This window comes from Gossypium arboreum, chromosome 13 (genome assembly GCF_025698485.1).
Source record: "Gossypium arboreum isolate Shixiya-1 chromosome 13, ASM2569848v2, whole genome shotgun sequence".
NCBI lineage: Eukaryota > Viridiplantae > Streptophyta > Magnoliopsida > Malvales > Malvaceae > Gossypium > Gossypium arboreum.
In genome coordinates this window covers 120,768,886-120,785,404 of record NC_069082.1, presented here as the reverse complement: position 1 = coordinate 120,785,404, position 16,519 = coordinate 120,768,886, and the positions used below count along the sequence as shown (strand labels likewise).

The window sequence follows — 16,519 nt, the reverse complement described above, 5'->3', positions numbered from 1 at the left end:
AATTTCATTCTAAGTCCAGAAAATCGTACTTGATGTTCAAAAGATTAATTCATTAAGGGTTAAAGTGAATGGAAGCTGTGCACCAGGTAGGAAACCGGAAAAGAGGAGGTGAGTCCATCGGACTGCTTAAAGTACCAAACTCCCTTCGGATCCAATCCTAGACATGCAAACCACCATTGCCATACCTTAACGTCATGTATATTTCTAGGAAACCGATTTGATTAAGTCCTTTTAGGAAAAGTGATTAACTTTGGAAAATATCTTCATTATGGAAGCTTTGCTTGTTTTGTGTTATTTTGAAAACAATTCTTGTTTTTTGAAAACGCTACTTAAAGCTATCCAATTTCAACATCAAATATAAATATTACCTATCTTAATAAAACATATAAAACCATCAAAATAAATAAGCGGCCTTATTACATTTAAAAGCCCAAAACCTCAAACGTAATTAAAAGGATGTCCAGTTCACGAGAAGAAAATCAAACTTTCAGAACGGGTGGCCACTCCGAATTCTCTCACAGCTCCAAGCCCACTATGGTTGGGGATTTCCTACGTGGATGAAAATAAAAGGGTGAGTTTGGGGAAACTCAGTGTGTAAGGAAAACCCATTCAAAGCCCAAGTCAGCTCAAGCCTATTGGGCCTAAGCCCATTCAGTAATAATGGTATGGGCGAGCCCTTTCAGATTACAATAAACGGGCCTTAGCCCTTATTCAGATAATGATATGGCCCATAGGCCCATTTCAAAATACATGCAACATCAGTAAACATATGCAAGCCCATTTGGGTAATAGTGGTCTTGGGCGAGCCCTTTTCAGATTACAATAAACGGGCCTTAGCCCTTATTCAGATAACAGATGGCCCATAGGCCCATTTCAAAATACATGCAACATCAAGAAACATATGCAAGCCCATTTGGGAGACTACTCAACCCACCAACCACTACACTCCACCGTACCAGCCATACACTCCATGTGGGAATAGCTCAACCCACCCAAATTTAACACTCCACATTCTTGACCTTGCTGCTCGATTAACGATAAATTGAGGCAAAGCCTCCAAGATCGTGGACAAGCCACTTTCAATACTTCCTCCGTCAATATCCCATCCCATGCATCGATAATAACAACATGGCATGCAATAAATAACAACGATCAAACATGCATTTAGGTCAATTTAACCTAGGGGTATTTCGGTAATTTATCTACTAGGGGCAAAAGCGTAAATTTTCCACTTTTAAAGGTATTTTAGTAATTTATCTATTTTAGGGTTTTTCATGCATATTCCTACTTTTCACGTACTAACGAATCACGTCTCGAGGGTTCTTACGAATTGGGCAGATTGGCCCATCATTCCAATTTTGGCCCATTAAGCCCAAAAATATCGAGGCACGAAATCATGTACTTTGCAGTCCAAATTTTACAGCTTACCAAAAACATTAATCGATTTACCTCACGAGCATTCGTTTTCATCAAAATCTACAAAATACCGATTTTCGGTATTTCGACTTTTCGACTTTTGCCGATCCGCACTAAGAAAGAGGGTGTTAGTTACACACTTGCTTTGCATGACGATATCTTGATTTGAGATCCACACACGAACCGCCTACAATTGGATTACTAACACATTAATCTAACTATTCAAATATGAACTACGATTAACCCCTTATAATATTCGGCCAACCACACCTACAGATCATAGTAAGCTTATAAGAAAACAATAAGCAACTCATTAACAAATTTTTGTCAATGTTTACCACATAATCATAATTTCACTGCAAGCTGTCTTCCTGAGCAATAGTCACTAAATCATTTATAAATGGAGCTACAAAACTCCAAATCAAGTTCCGTTAATTTTCCTTGAAAATAGACTCATATATCTTCTATCCATAAAATTTTCAGAATTTTTGGTTTAGCCAATCAATACCAGATTTTTCTCAAAGTTTCCCATGTTTCACTGTTTGACTAATCTGACCACTCTTCATTACGAATCAAATTTCTCATTGTACAGAATTCAAAATATGTTCTTGTTTATTTCATTAGAATCTAGACTCAATAAGCTTTAATTACATAATTTATTCAGCTTCTAATTCTTCTCCCACAATTTATGGTGATTTTCCAAAGTCACGTTACTGCTGCTGTCCCAAGCAGATTTATTACCAAATCACTCTTTCACACATACCTTGCATGCATGTTATTTAAACATGTATATCACCAATCAATCATCACATATCTATGATTTTACTTAAGTATAATCTCCATTTCATCATTTTAAAGCACAACATGTTAGCCGATTTTTCCTTTAGCATCTAAGGCACATGCATGCTCATTTGTTTGGCTCAACTTCACCTATCTTCCATTTTTCATCAAAAGAACATGAAACAACAACCATTTCCTTCATTTTAATTCATGAATAAATGCTCACAACACAACTAAAAATCAAAATATACTTCAAGAGTTAAGGTAGAATCAAGAAGAACTCATGAACCTCAAAATAGAAGCAAGGTACCAAGAACTTACCTTCAATTTTCCTCCTCCTAATGACCGAATACTCAAGAGCTTTCTCCTCTCCTTTCTCTTCTCTAACTTTCAGCTATGATGAACAAAGATGGACAAAACTTTGTTCTTTTCACCCCTTTTTCTTTTAATAAAACTTCATATTTCATCCATTTAGTTCTTTAATACAAAAGACATGAAATTCTTATCATGAAACATTTACCTAACCCATTATCATGAAACATTTACCTAACCCATTATCATGGATCATTTACCTAACCTATTATCATGAAGCATTTACCTAACCCATTATCATGGAACATTTACCTAACCTATTATCATGGAATATTTACCTAACCTATTATCAATTTGTATCAATTTGTACCATAAATTATGGATATCAAGTACTCATATTGTCTACAACAACATGATGGCTAGCCACTTCATGTAAAATGGGAGGTTTGTCATGCAAATCCTCCTATTTTGCACTCCTATTTATTTGGCCACTTCAATTTAGCCTATAGCATTTTCAAACATTTTCACATAAGTCCTATTTCATAATTTCACTCCCTTTTTCTTATGGAACAAAAATTAACTAAAATTACCGGGTTCTATCTTAAGCTTGGGCCTTCTAGAGGCCCACAAACATAATTAAACCTATGCCAACATTCACAGAATTCCCAAAAATTGGGGCGTTACATATATTAATTGAAAAGTGATTAGTGATTTGAACTTGATTGGAAAATGAATAGAAAATATGAATTGAATGAAAGAAAATATGTGAATTTTGTATTGATTAAAAAGTGGATTGAATTGAATCAAAGTATGATTATATGTGATTAGTGATTTGAAATATGTATTGGTATTGAATTGTATATTGATTAGAAAGTGAAAAAGTGAATTTGAATTGAATTGTGAATTGAATATTGGTTGAAAGGTGGAAGTAATTGAATTGATTCGTAAATGAATTGAAAGTGGTATTGAATTGAGAAAGTGAATCGAATACCCTGTTAACTAGTCGGGCTGAGTCGGATATAGTTGGCATGTCATAGGATTGGAAGAGTTCAGGGATTCTTCGACCTCGAGTTGATGAGACACTGGGTGTCACTGTTTTACTTCGGATAAATTCGATGAGGTTCTGGGTACCACTTTACTTCGGCTAGGCCGATGAGACACTGAGTGTCAACTTTGTTTCGAACTATCCGATGAGACACTGGGTGCCATTTTGGTGTGTTTGGTTGGATCCGTGTATCCGCCAAAGTCCGAGTTTGTTAATAGGGCGAATAACTAAAATGAGAAAATTCAAAATAAATTTGATTGATCGTATTGTTAAAAATTATGAGAAAGAAATTATGAGTCAAATTGTGAATTGAATTGAGATGTGAGATTTGAAGCATGAACATAAGGTTCATGAATTTGCTAAAACATCGAATTATTTACATTGAAATCAGTTGAATAAATGAAAAAAGAAAATTGAATAAATTTGATCGGTTGAACTATTCAAAGTATGAGAAAGTGAAATTATGAATTGAAATGTGAATTGAACTTGAGATGTCGGAATAAGAAGTGAAAATAGAATGAATTGGAAATAATGAAATAGTGTATGAGATAATTGAATATAATTATATGAATTAATTATAATTAATTTTATTAAAAAATGTTGGTTTAAATAATTATTGAAAGTCTAATGTAGTAAAGTTTCAGATATGAAATAGAATAAATTGTTGAATTGAGATATAGAAATGAAATAAATGAAATAATGATTTTATGAAATGGTTAAGAATTAAATGCATTAATGATTTATTGGAAGTAAAATGGTAGTAAGATTAAAATGTGCATGCTTATTGTTTCTACCTTAAGTATTTGAATTATAGTAATACTACTGGGTGTATACTCAGTGTACGGTTTGTTTACGTGCGCAGATTAGGTACAGAAATTTTAAGAGTTGTATTTGAGATTACGAGCTTTCATCTCATCACATCTTCAAGCAACAAGAGGGTACGTTTTAAAATTTTGGATAGAATGGCATGTACTTAGGAAAATAGAAAAAAAATCAAGTATGTTTTAAGTCGTAGTAAGGATTAAATTACAAATTATGCGCATTTATTATTTGTTCGTTTTTATATTCTAACATATTAGTGATTTGCCATGAATTATTTTGGCACCAGATGTAATATTCCTATATCAGGTTCCTTGAGTCGTACATGGTATAGGGTGTTACATATATAGTTTCTTTCCAATTTTTTTATAAATTATCGGAAGCTTGATCAATTTGGAAGCTCGTCAAAGATCTATCACACTATCTAACATAAATATTAGTAGTTTTTGAATGTTTTGGCCAAGGTTATAATGGCATGTATAGGATGACTTGTAATGTTTTTTTGGTGAATGATTAGTTGGTGAATTGGCATGTATAAGTTGTGTAAGTTAACCTTGTTGGCACCATTTGATGCTTTGCTAGTGTAACACCCCAAACCCGGCCCAGATGTTATGGCCGAATCTGGCGGTGTCACATGAGAGTACTTTTAGGAAACCCTTTTAGGAAACCTTATCAAGTGAAAAATCGTTCAGTTTATTATCTTTACTTAAGTCGGGAAATCTATATTCTAATTATTACGTGAAAACATTTTATTAACGCGGAAGCTAAAACATCATTTGGAAAAGCATTTATACGAACTCATAAGTTAAGTTTTCAAAACGTATTTATTGTGTCGCCGTTTATAAATCAATAAACTAAACAATTTAAGATCCCAGAATAAACCCCAAAAACAGTTCGAGTCCGAATACATGATCAATCCAAAAAAAAAAAACAACTTTTAAAGTAAAACAGGTAAAAAAAAGTTACTCGTAAAGCATTAAATGTCTGCCAGTGGTCACCATCGAGCCCTCCGTCTCACCGATCCATCTACTGCTGAGGATTACCTGACAGATAAAATAAACAAAGGGGTGAGTTTTCACAAACTCAGTGTGTACTTCCCTACAACAGCATGCATACAAACAGATAACATAATACAGATATTTCGGCCTTAATCGTATAGATATCACATGCATAATAGATCAGATATCGAAAAACATACCCACAAACCCTGCGTACCATCTCCTTCCAACCCAACACACCATGTGGGGATAAAATCGACCCACCCAACCCTACACACCAAGTATAGGGATATAATCAACCCATCCAACCCTATACACCAACTGGTACCGTAAAACAGTACATAGCAGATATATATATATATATATATATACAACATCGCTGCTAGATAACAGGCTAATTGCCTCTCGGACTTCCTTCTCTTCACTACAATCCCAACCCAATGCAATGCATCATAAATATCACGGCATGCTATTATGCAGATAGCAGATCATATCAATATCATGTCAGAGCAGATATACAGAATCAGACAGATACACATGCTTATATTGACATACTTTTCAGTAACCAATCAGAGTATGGGGACTAAGTAATGCTTACCGCCCCTACAGTCAGGTCACAGTCGACTTGGGCGACTCATAAAACCTTACAGAACATTTTAACAAAATTAGGCTCACACGCCCATGTTCCCGGTCCGTGTGGACCCACACGCCCGTGTGGCTCACATGGTTCAAATTGGCTTTGCCCGTGTGGATCACACAGCCTGGCCCAGAATACCACACGTCTGTGTGGTTCACCCGTGTGACCCACACGCCCGTGTGGCTTACACGGCTCTAATGGTCGAGCCCGTGCCTCGTGCACGGCCTCGCCAACTCACACACCCGTGTCTGTCGAGCCCGTGTGGTACACGCACAGTCTGGCTCGTAAGTGACACGCCCGTGTCTCGCGACGCAGGCTACTACACAGGCAGTTCACACGCCCGTGTGACGTCAACAGGCCACTTTTCGGCTATCGCCAAAACTCATTTTCTGCGTAATCGGAGTACACACCTAGTTCGTTTTCGCTGCTAATCCAACCACGAGCACTCTAAAACCTAAAATCAAAAATGTCGAGCCCAATATTAGTCACTTAAATCGATTTCCTTAAGAACTGTCAAATCTCGAAAAAGAGATCTACTTACCTCCAATGAATACGGTGATTTCTCGCTGTTTAGAACACTGTTTTTGCAACCCACAGCACCTTGGATGCCTCCTAAACAAAAGAACAGTCTCTTAACGACCTCATAATAAAATAACGAGACCCAAAAGTATCCCTACACTTACCAATTTCGCACCAACCAAGAGATGGGTAATGATAAATAAAAAGGACCAAAGACTGATATTATCAATAAATAAGATCGACAGCAACAGGGGGTTTTTCGGCTGGGGAAGAAAAAGAAATAGAAAAAGTATGGAGAGAGCAATTGCAGAGGAAAAACTGCAGAGAAAACTTTTTGGGAAAAAAATTACAATCTGATAACTTCCCTATCTTAGTCCCCTTAATTTTCTCCCTCAACCTCCTTACTAGCAGAGTTTCAGTCCATTTCAAACTCCCACACGGCAAAAGAAGCAAAATAAATCCCTTGTTCGCACGGGGATTCGATCTCAATACCTCTCTTACTCTAGTATACACCTTAACCACCAGACCAGCAGGCCCATTCTGATATAATCCTACTAGCATTTAAACTTAAGCCCACCGAACAAGAGTAAGGCTTTATCCGTCAAATACCAAAATTTTTCCCCAAGCTAAGGCTTTAACTTGGGACCTGTCAATCACTTTCCAGAGCACATAACCACTGAAACTGACATATATTTGTCAAATACCTAAAGAAACAATTTAATAGAATTTGGGGCGTTACAACTCTACCCCCTAAAAGAAAATTTCATCCTCGAAATTTACCTGATTGGAAAAGGTGAGGATACTACTGTCGCATCAAATCTTCTGGCTCCCAAGTAGCTTCCTCAATGCTATGATTCTGCCACAGCACCTTAACCAAGGGAATAGACTTCCTACGTAAGACCTTAACGTCGTGATCTAGAATTTGAACAGGCTCCTCCTCGAGCGTCAGATCCGGTCTAATCTTAATCTCCTCCACGGGCATAACATACGTAGGATCAGAGCGGTAGCGTCTTAACATCGAGACATGGAACACGTCATGTATGTGGTCTAACTCTGGAGGTAGCTCTAATTGATATGCGACTGGCCCTACTCGCTTCAGAATCCGGTACGGCCCAATAAATCGAGGGCTCAGCTTACCCTTGTGATCGAACCTCAGAACCTTTTTCCATGGCGAGACCCTAAGGAAAACCATTTCCCCCGCAGAATACTTGATGTCCTTCCTCTTTAGATCAGCATAGGACTTTTGTCTATCAGAAGCCACTTTCAGACGTTCTCAAATCAAACAAACTTTATCCTTAGTTTTTGATACCAATTCCGGACCCAGAACACGTTGCTCACCCAACTCAGTCCAGCACAAAGGTGTGCGATACTTACGACTATAAAGTGCCTTATACGGTGCCATCTGTATACTAGAATGATAACTATTATTTTAAGCGAACTCTGCTAGATGCAAGTACTCCTCCTTAATTCCTCGGAAATCTAAAACACATCTTCTTAACATATCCTCCAATATCTGAATCACCCTCTCCGACTGACCATCTGTCTAAGGATAAAATACTGTACTGAAGTCAAGTCATAAACCCAAAGCCTCATGAAGCTTTCCCCAGAATCGAGACATAAAACTAGGATCCCTATCAGAAATAATCGAGACAAGCACCCTATGCAGCCTCACTATCTTGGAAATGTAATGCTTGGCCAACTTCTATAGGGAGAAGTCTGTCCTAATAGGAATGAAATGTGCGGTCTTGGTCAATCGGTCCATGATGACCCAAACAGAGTCCTTTTTAGTGAGTGTTAGGGGCCACCCACTAACAAAGTCCATCGTTACTCGCTTCCACTTCCACATCGGTATCTTAACCGGCTGCAGCAACCCCGAAGGCAACTGATGCTCAGTCTTAACCTGCTTACAAGTCAAACAGTGAGCAACAAAATCGGTCACCTCAGGTTTCAACCCTGGCCACCAGTACAACTCTCGGAGATCTTTATACATCTTATTCCCACCAGGATGCATAGTGAACGGACTATTATGCGTTTCCTTCAAAATCGACAGCATCAAATCCTTATCATTAGGTACACAGATCCTACCTCGGAAGTACAATACCCCATTATTATTCAGCCTAAGATCTGTAGAAGTCTCAGTCTCAACCTGACGAGATTGCAACTAAAGAGACTCATCTCCTAACTGCTTATCCTTAATCTGAACCAGCCACGTCGGCCTAACCTGCAACTCAGCCAGGAGACTCCCATCATAAAAAAGGTTCAATCGAGCGAACATTGCTCCCAGATCGGTCATAGCCCTATGGCTTAACGCATCGGCCACCACATTGGCCCTATCAGGGTGATACTCAATACTACAGTCGTAGTCCTTGAAAAGCTCAACACACAGTTGCTGCCTAAGATTTATGTCCTTCTGAGTGAGGAGATACTTGAGGCTCTTATGATCAGTGTAAATGGTACACTTCTCTCCATACAGATAATGCCTCCAAATCTTTAATGCAAAGACAACTGCAGCCAACTCCAAATCATGCGTCGGATAATTTGCCTCATGAGTCTTAAGCTGTCGAGACGCATAGGTAACTACCTTACCATCTTGCATCAAGACGCAACCCAAACCCACCTGTAACGTATCACTATAAACCACGAAGTCCTTACCGGGTTCAGGCTGAATCAGAACTGGAGCCTGAGTCAAAATAGTTTTGAGCTTCTCGAAGCTCTTCTGCTGTGCTTCAGTCTAAACAAAAGGAACTCATTTACGCAACAATTTAGTCAACAACGTTGCGATCAACGAGAACCCCTCTATGAAATGTCGATAATATCCTGCCAATCCCAGAAAATTGTGGATCTCCGACACATTCTTCGGCTGTTTTCAATCCATCACAGCCTCAAACTTACAAGGATCTACTCAAATCCCCTCAGTATACACCACATGCCCTAAAAAGGTTACCTCCCTAAGCCAGAACTCACACTTTGTGAACATCGCATAAAATTGTTTCTCATGAAGGATCTGTAGAACCACTCTTAAATGCTCATCATGCTCGTCCTCAGACTTAGAATACTTTAAAATGTTATCGATGAGCACCACCACAAACTGATCTAAGTAGGGTTGAAACACACGGTTCATCAAGTCCATAAATGTCGCTGGTGCATTAGTTAACTCAAAGGGCATAACTAAGAACTTGTAATGCCCATAACGAGTCCTAAATTTCATCTTATACACATCGGCCTCCTTCACCCTCAACTGATGATAACCTGACCGCAGATCAATTTTAGAAAACACTGAAGCCCCTCTGAACTGATCGAATAAGTCGTCTATCCTCGGAAGTGGGTACTTATTCTTATTCATCTTTACGAACAGAACAGGAGCTCCCCACGGAGACACACTGGGACGAATAAACCACGATCCAACAGCTCCTGTATTTGAGCCTTTAGTTCTGCCAGCTCTTTCGGTGCCATCCAGTAAGGGGCGATAGACACCGGAACTGTACCAGGAATCAACTCAATCCTAAATTCTACCTAACGGCTCGGAGGCAAGCCTAGTAATTCCTCTAGAAAAACATCTGAAAAGTCCTTCACAGCATGAATGTCCTTAACTGATAAGTCCACAGAATCAGAGACATTGATGCAGGCCAAAAACGCCTCACATCCTTTCCTCACCAGCTTTTCTACTACCAACGCAGATATCACATTACTCAAATAATTTTGTTGTTTTCTAATCACGACTATCTCATTATCCTCTTCGGTCCTCAGAACCACCCTCTTTTCAGTACAGTCCAGACTTATACGATGCTTCACCAGCCAATCCATACCCAGAATTAAGTCAAACTCCCCAAACGAAAGTTCCATCAGATCAGCCAGAAATATCGTTCATTGGACTTCCTACGAAACGTCTCTGAATAGTTTACTAACCCTAATAGACTGCCCTAACGAGCTCACCACTGAAATCTCACTAGAGGTGCTCTCATACAGTATTCCCAAAGTCTCAGACACAGAACATGCAACTTAGGAATGTGTAGAGCCTATGTCTATTAGTGCAATATAAGGCACATTAAGGATTAAGGTACCCATGATGATGTTTGGAGTATCTCCATCCTCACGAAGACGTGCAGCATACACAAGCGTAGGCTGCCTTACCTCAATCGGCTCAGCACTTCGGCCTGGTGCTTTCTATTCTCGGCCTATACTGTTACCACCTCTAGTATGGCCTCAGCCCCTAGGTGGCTGTTGAACTACCTTCGACGGCTGTGCAGTCTCAGTAGCCGGAGCTTGCATCTGATTAGTCCTCAATAGACAGTCTTTAACACGATGCTCAGAAGATCCACATCTAAGACAAGCTCCAGTAGACCTCCAACACTCGCCCGGATGACATCTATTACAAAGCTGACAAATCACCACCCCAGCAGGTGTAACAGTAGGCCCAACTTTCATGGGCCCATCAGATCTGGCCTTTTTCCTAGGCCTTATCCCAGTACCAGAAGACTCAGAATCCCTTTTAACCTTTCCTTTCTCACGATTTTGGCACTCAGAGTGCTTCACCTCCTCGACTATCTTGGCCTTCTCGACCAAGACTGAAAAATCTCGCTCTTTTTGAGGAGCTTTCAAAATCCTCAGGCTATCTCGAAAACCATCCTCGAATCGAACACAACGCTCATACTCAGTCGTCACCATACCCATTGCATAACGACTTAGTCTAAAAAATTTGGCCTCATACTCAGCCACTAAACGGTCCCCCTGAGTGAGATTCAGGAACTTACGCCTCCTAGCGTCGATGTAACTGGACCCCACATATTTGCCCTGGAAAGCCGTCTTAAACAAATCCCATGTCAGACTGTCAGGCTGAGTGCCATCCCTGACCGTCAGCCACCACTGATATGCTTCATCACGAAGCAACGAAATAGCCCCCTTGAGCTTCTGCTCGGCAGTAAAATCCAGATTATCTATAATACGCTCTGTGGCATCCATCCAGTACTCAGCCACATTAGGAGCAACGCCAGCGATGCCCTTGAATACCTCAGCCCCATTGGACCGGAGTCGTTCTATAACCGAACCACGGCTTCCAAATCCAGCATTAGCCCTAGCGACCCTCTCCAGAATTCGCAGCATCACTTGGGACAGTGCGTCGTCCCCAGTTGTATAGTCCTGAGACTCAACACTAGTATCAGTAATAGGTGACACCGACTTCTCGTTAGTGTCCAAATTAAGGATCATATCAGATGCAAAACACTTAGCTGGAATCCCTCTACGGCCTCTAGTGCCCCGTCCACGAGTACCACGTGTGCTCATCGTAATTTCGAATTAATCTGTATTAAAAGTTTTATACAAGTCAATTTACAATTTCGATAGTTGTTATCAAGTATCTTATGCAGAAGAATTATTAGAGTACTCAGAGTCTGTTATCGCAAATTGTAGTTTACTACGGTTCTTCAATTCACACTACCTAGAGTGTTTCAATAAGCATACTACCTACAGTAGTTTCACAACAACCATTAGTATTTTCAAACAGAAATTAAGTATATTCTAAGCATGCTTTTAAACAATTTCATACAAAGTTTCAAAAACTTACAGGATCGGCGCCCGAGACTCGGTGAACCACATACTTAATGAGAGTATTTGAAAACATTCGAAAGTGTTTATCTAAAACCAATTTTGGAACCCAAAATTCACAGCCGAGTTTTGAACCTAGCTCTAATACCACTAAATGTAACACCCCAAACTCGGCCTAGACGTTTGGCCGAATCTGGCGGCGTCACATAAGAGTACTTTTAGAAAACCCTTTTAGGAAACTTTTCAAGTGAAAAGCCGTTCAGTTTATTATCTTTACTTAAGTTGGGAAATCTCTATTTCAATTAAACTTTTCAAGTGAAAAGCCGTTCAGTTTATTATCTTTACTTAAGTCGGGAAATCTCTATTTCAATTATTATGTGAAAACATCTCATTAACGCGAAAGCTAAAACATCATTTGGAAAAGTATTTATACGAACTCATAAGTTAAGTTTTCAAAATGTATTTATTGTGTCACCCTTTATAAATCAATAAACTAAACAATTTAAGATCCCAGAATAAACCCCCAAAATAGTTCAAGTTTGAATACATGATCAATCCAAAAAAATTAACTTTTAAAGTAAAACAGGTAAAAAAAAGTTACTCGTAAAACCATTAAATGTCTGTCAGTGGTCACCATCGAACCCTCCATCTCACCGATCCATCTACTACTGAGGATTACCTGACAGATAAAATAAACAAAGGGGTGAGTTTTCGCAAACTTAGTATGTACTTCCCTACAACAACATGCATACAAACAGATAACAGAATACAGATATTTCAGCCTTAGCCGTACAAATATCATATACATAATAGATCAGATATCGGAAAACATGCCCACGAACCCTGCACACCATCTCCATCCAACCCAACACACCATGTGGGGATAGAATCGACCCACCCAGCCCTGCACACCAAGTATGGGGATATAATCAACCCATCCAACTCTACACACCAACTGGTACCGTAAAATAGTACATAGCAGATATATATATACAACATCGCTGCTAGATAATAGGTGTATAGGCCCAAATTTACCCGGGCCCACAACCAAAAAAATAAAACAAAAAATAAAAATAAAATAAAACCAAAATAATTTAAAAGTCCAGTCCATTTTCATTTATTAATCCAACAATAAACCCAAATCCTTAACTAAGCTAACAGCCCATTACAGTGGCCCAAATCACAGACCTAAACTTCGATTTCAAGAACTGAAACCCTAGGAAAGTTTGCGCCGCAACCTCGCCTAGAATTAGTTCCTCACGCGTCATTGTTTCATGCTTTGCATCATACCCCTACGAACGGCTTCGCCATGTCAGCAGCACCACGACCTTCGTACCTGCAACAGACTAACAACCACAATAACAAGTAGCAGATAACAGCAAACGATAGCAAGAAAATAGAGTTTTCATTTTTCTTTTATTTTATGCTGTAAAATCCGGCTATAAAAAGCCATCATTTGTACTGTAAAAAGGGATCGAAGATATGCATACAAATCTGTACAAAAAGTTTGAATAGAGAAATGAATTCAAAAATAGTTTCCAAGAGGTGATTTTAAGTCTCTTTTTTTCTCTTGATTTGGCTTCTATTTCTTCTCTGATTTTCGTTATTGTAAGTAAAAAACAAATAAATAAAGGCGTAGATACTTATCTTCTCGAAGAGGCTTTGAAATCCTTGTTTGCTTCATGGTAGTCGAAGCTTAGATGAGGATTGAGGTTAAGCCTAGCAAAACTCTCAGCTTCGTGTTCGAACGAGGCCAAATTAGGCCTTCGGACGATGTCCGCCGGCTAAAATATGGAAGCAAAACGGTGATGGGGCAAGGAACCATCAGGTTCGGCTGAATGAGAGAGAGATGAGAAGGGTTCTTTGTTTTGATTTTGTTTAGAAAAATTAGGGATTCATTTTAGGTTTTTTTTCCTTTTTTTTTATGAAATATTTGGAGAGGTGCAGTGTAGAAAAGGGGGAAAATTCGCGTGCACACCCAATCCATGTACTGGATCCGCGCTTTGGCACTTCGAATGATCAAATTGCGCGACTAGTCCTTCTTCCTCGCGCAGACCATTAAATTGATCCTTATTTACGTTTAATTTTGTTACAATTTGTCCCTAGAATTTGCCTGTCTTTGCAATTAGGTACGCATCTAGGCGCTATGTTTTGGGATCTGGGTTATTTTTAGTTTTGAACCCTGAACATTCGCGCGTACTGTGATTTAGTCATTATTTCAATATTTTTTTTATTAATTATCTTTTTAAGTTTGATTTTACTTCAATTAAGTTTTTCTTTCATCTTAATATATATATTTTTTAATATTCATTTCTTTAGAAAATTATTTATATATACATTTTGAATTGCTCTAATAATTTTTTTACTTCATTTCAATCTATTATTTCATCTACATTTGTTTTTTTTCTTTATTTGTTTAATTATATAGTTATTATTTTAAGATATTCTATATTATCATATTGTTTGAGATTTTTTCATAATATTTAATTCAACTACCCTTATGTATATATATTAGTAAAATATAATTTATATTAAAATTAGTTTTATATTATAAACACTATTAATTCTATGTTAGTATATATATATAATTTCTTTTAAATATGTTTATTTGTATTTCCTTTTAAATTTATTATGTATATAATTTATTCTTTAAAAAATACATATATTATTATTTCTTTGTTATTTAAGATTCTCTCATGTATATATTGTTTTATTATATATTGGTTTGTTTTTTTTCATGTATATTGTTTATCCTTTATTTTATTATATTTCCATTATATATTGTGTACATTGATTTTTTCTAGTATGGCATGTACATTATCACCTTTAATTAGATTTGTTTTTTATGTTTTTGGCTCCAAATTTCTTCTTTCACAATATTTATTTAAATACTCATTTACATATTCTTAGTTTTATTTTTATATATGTACATTATTTCAAACCCAATCATGTGTTGTTCATTTTGTAAATTTTCATATATTTTATAGTTTTCAAATTATTTCCAAATTGTTTTGTATGCTATGTGTTGCTTTAGTCTTCATATTGTTTCATGTATTATCATTTTATATTGATTATTAGCCTTTTACACTATTATTTAAATTTTTGTCCATCTATGTTCGAAACCTCGTTATATTTCTTTCTAATTAGTTTCTTGGATGCGAGCTCATTGCTATTGTGTGTATGTTAATTTGTTCTTTTTGTTTACTTGTATAATATTTCGTATAGTAATCCATGTTTGTAACTTTGATTTTTCTATATTATTGCATCGTGATTCAAATTTCTATATTTGATTGATATTAGTTGTCTAGTTTTTATTTCAAGAAAAATTAAAGTGTTTTGAGCTAATTTCCCATATTCCTTATTATTCAAAAGTTCTGAAATAAGGCAGTATTCAATATTTGGGAATTCGGGAAATTGTGCCCTACCGTGCTGGGTATGATTTTTCGTTGAACTAAATATTTGGATATCCTTTTATAATTTTAACGTACGAGCTTTTGAAAGTGAAAAATCAATCGTATTTTTGAAGGTATAAAGGATCGTGTCCAATCGTGCTGGATATGATGCTGCATATCTTTGAAACGAGAGAATTTTGACAGCTAACTTGAGCTACTAAAACATTTTTAAAAGAACCATATTTCGAAAGACCCTTTTTAAAATCTTTGATATAAGGATAGCATTGAATCAATCTGGTATCAATTTTTGGGCGTAATGAAGGTGCTCGCCCTTCCTCATGCGTAACTGACTCCCGAATCCATTTTTTAAGAATTTTACAAAATTGTTTTAAGTGGAACAAAATATTTTATTAGGTGATCCAATCACACCTAAACAAAAGATTGGTGGCGACTCACATTTTCGATTTTAGAAGTCGAAAAATGGTTTCGACAACAGGCTAATCACCTCTCAGACTTCCTTCTCTTCACTACAATCCTAGCCCAATGCAATGCATCATAAATATCATGGTATGCTATTATGCAGATAGCAGATCATATCAACATCATGTTAGAGCAGATATATAGAATCAGACAGATACACATGCTTATATTGAAATACTTTTCAATAACCAATCAGAGTATGAGGACTAAGTAATGCTTACCACCCCTACAGTCAGGTCACAGTCGACTTAGATGACCCGTGCAACTTTACAGAACATTTCAACAAAATTAGGCTTACACGCCCGTGTTCCTGGCCCGTGTGGACCCGTACACCCGTTTGGACCACACGACCTAGCCCAGAATACCACATGCCCGTGTGGCTTACACGGCTCGAATGGTTGAGCTCGTGCCTCATACACGGCCTCGCAACTCACACGCCTGCGTCCGTCTCGCCCATGTGGTGCGCGCACGGTCTGGCTCGTTAGTGATACGCCTGCATCTCGTGACGCAGGCTACCACACGGGCAGTCCACACACTCGTGTGGCATCAACAAGCCACTTTTCGGCTTTCGTCGAAACTC

At 37.8% G+C, this 16,519-nt stretch overlaps 1 long non-coding RNA gene across 1 annotated transcript in view; it reads right to left on the bottom strand.

Moving 5' to 3' along the window:
* Positions 1-400: 400 nt before the first annotated feature.
* The window catches only part of LOC128286904 (uncharacterized), a 33,576-nt gene continuing 17,457 nt past the window's right edge, over positions 401-16,519 (bottom strand). The window contains exon 3 of the long non-coding RNA XR_008277591.1: positions 401-549. This is a non-coding gene — a long non-coding RNA (uncharacterized LOC128286904). The remainder of the gene's footprint in view (positions 550-16,519) is intronic.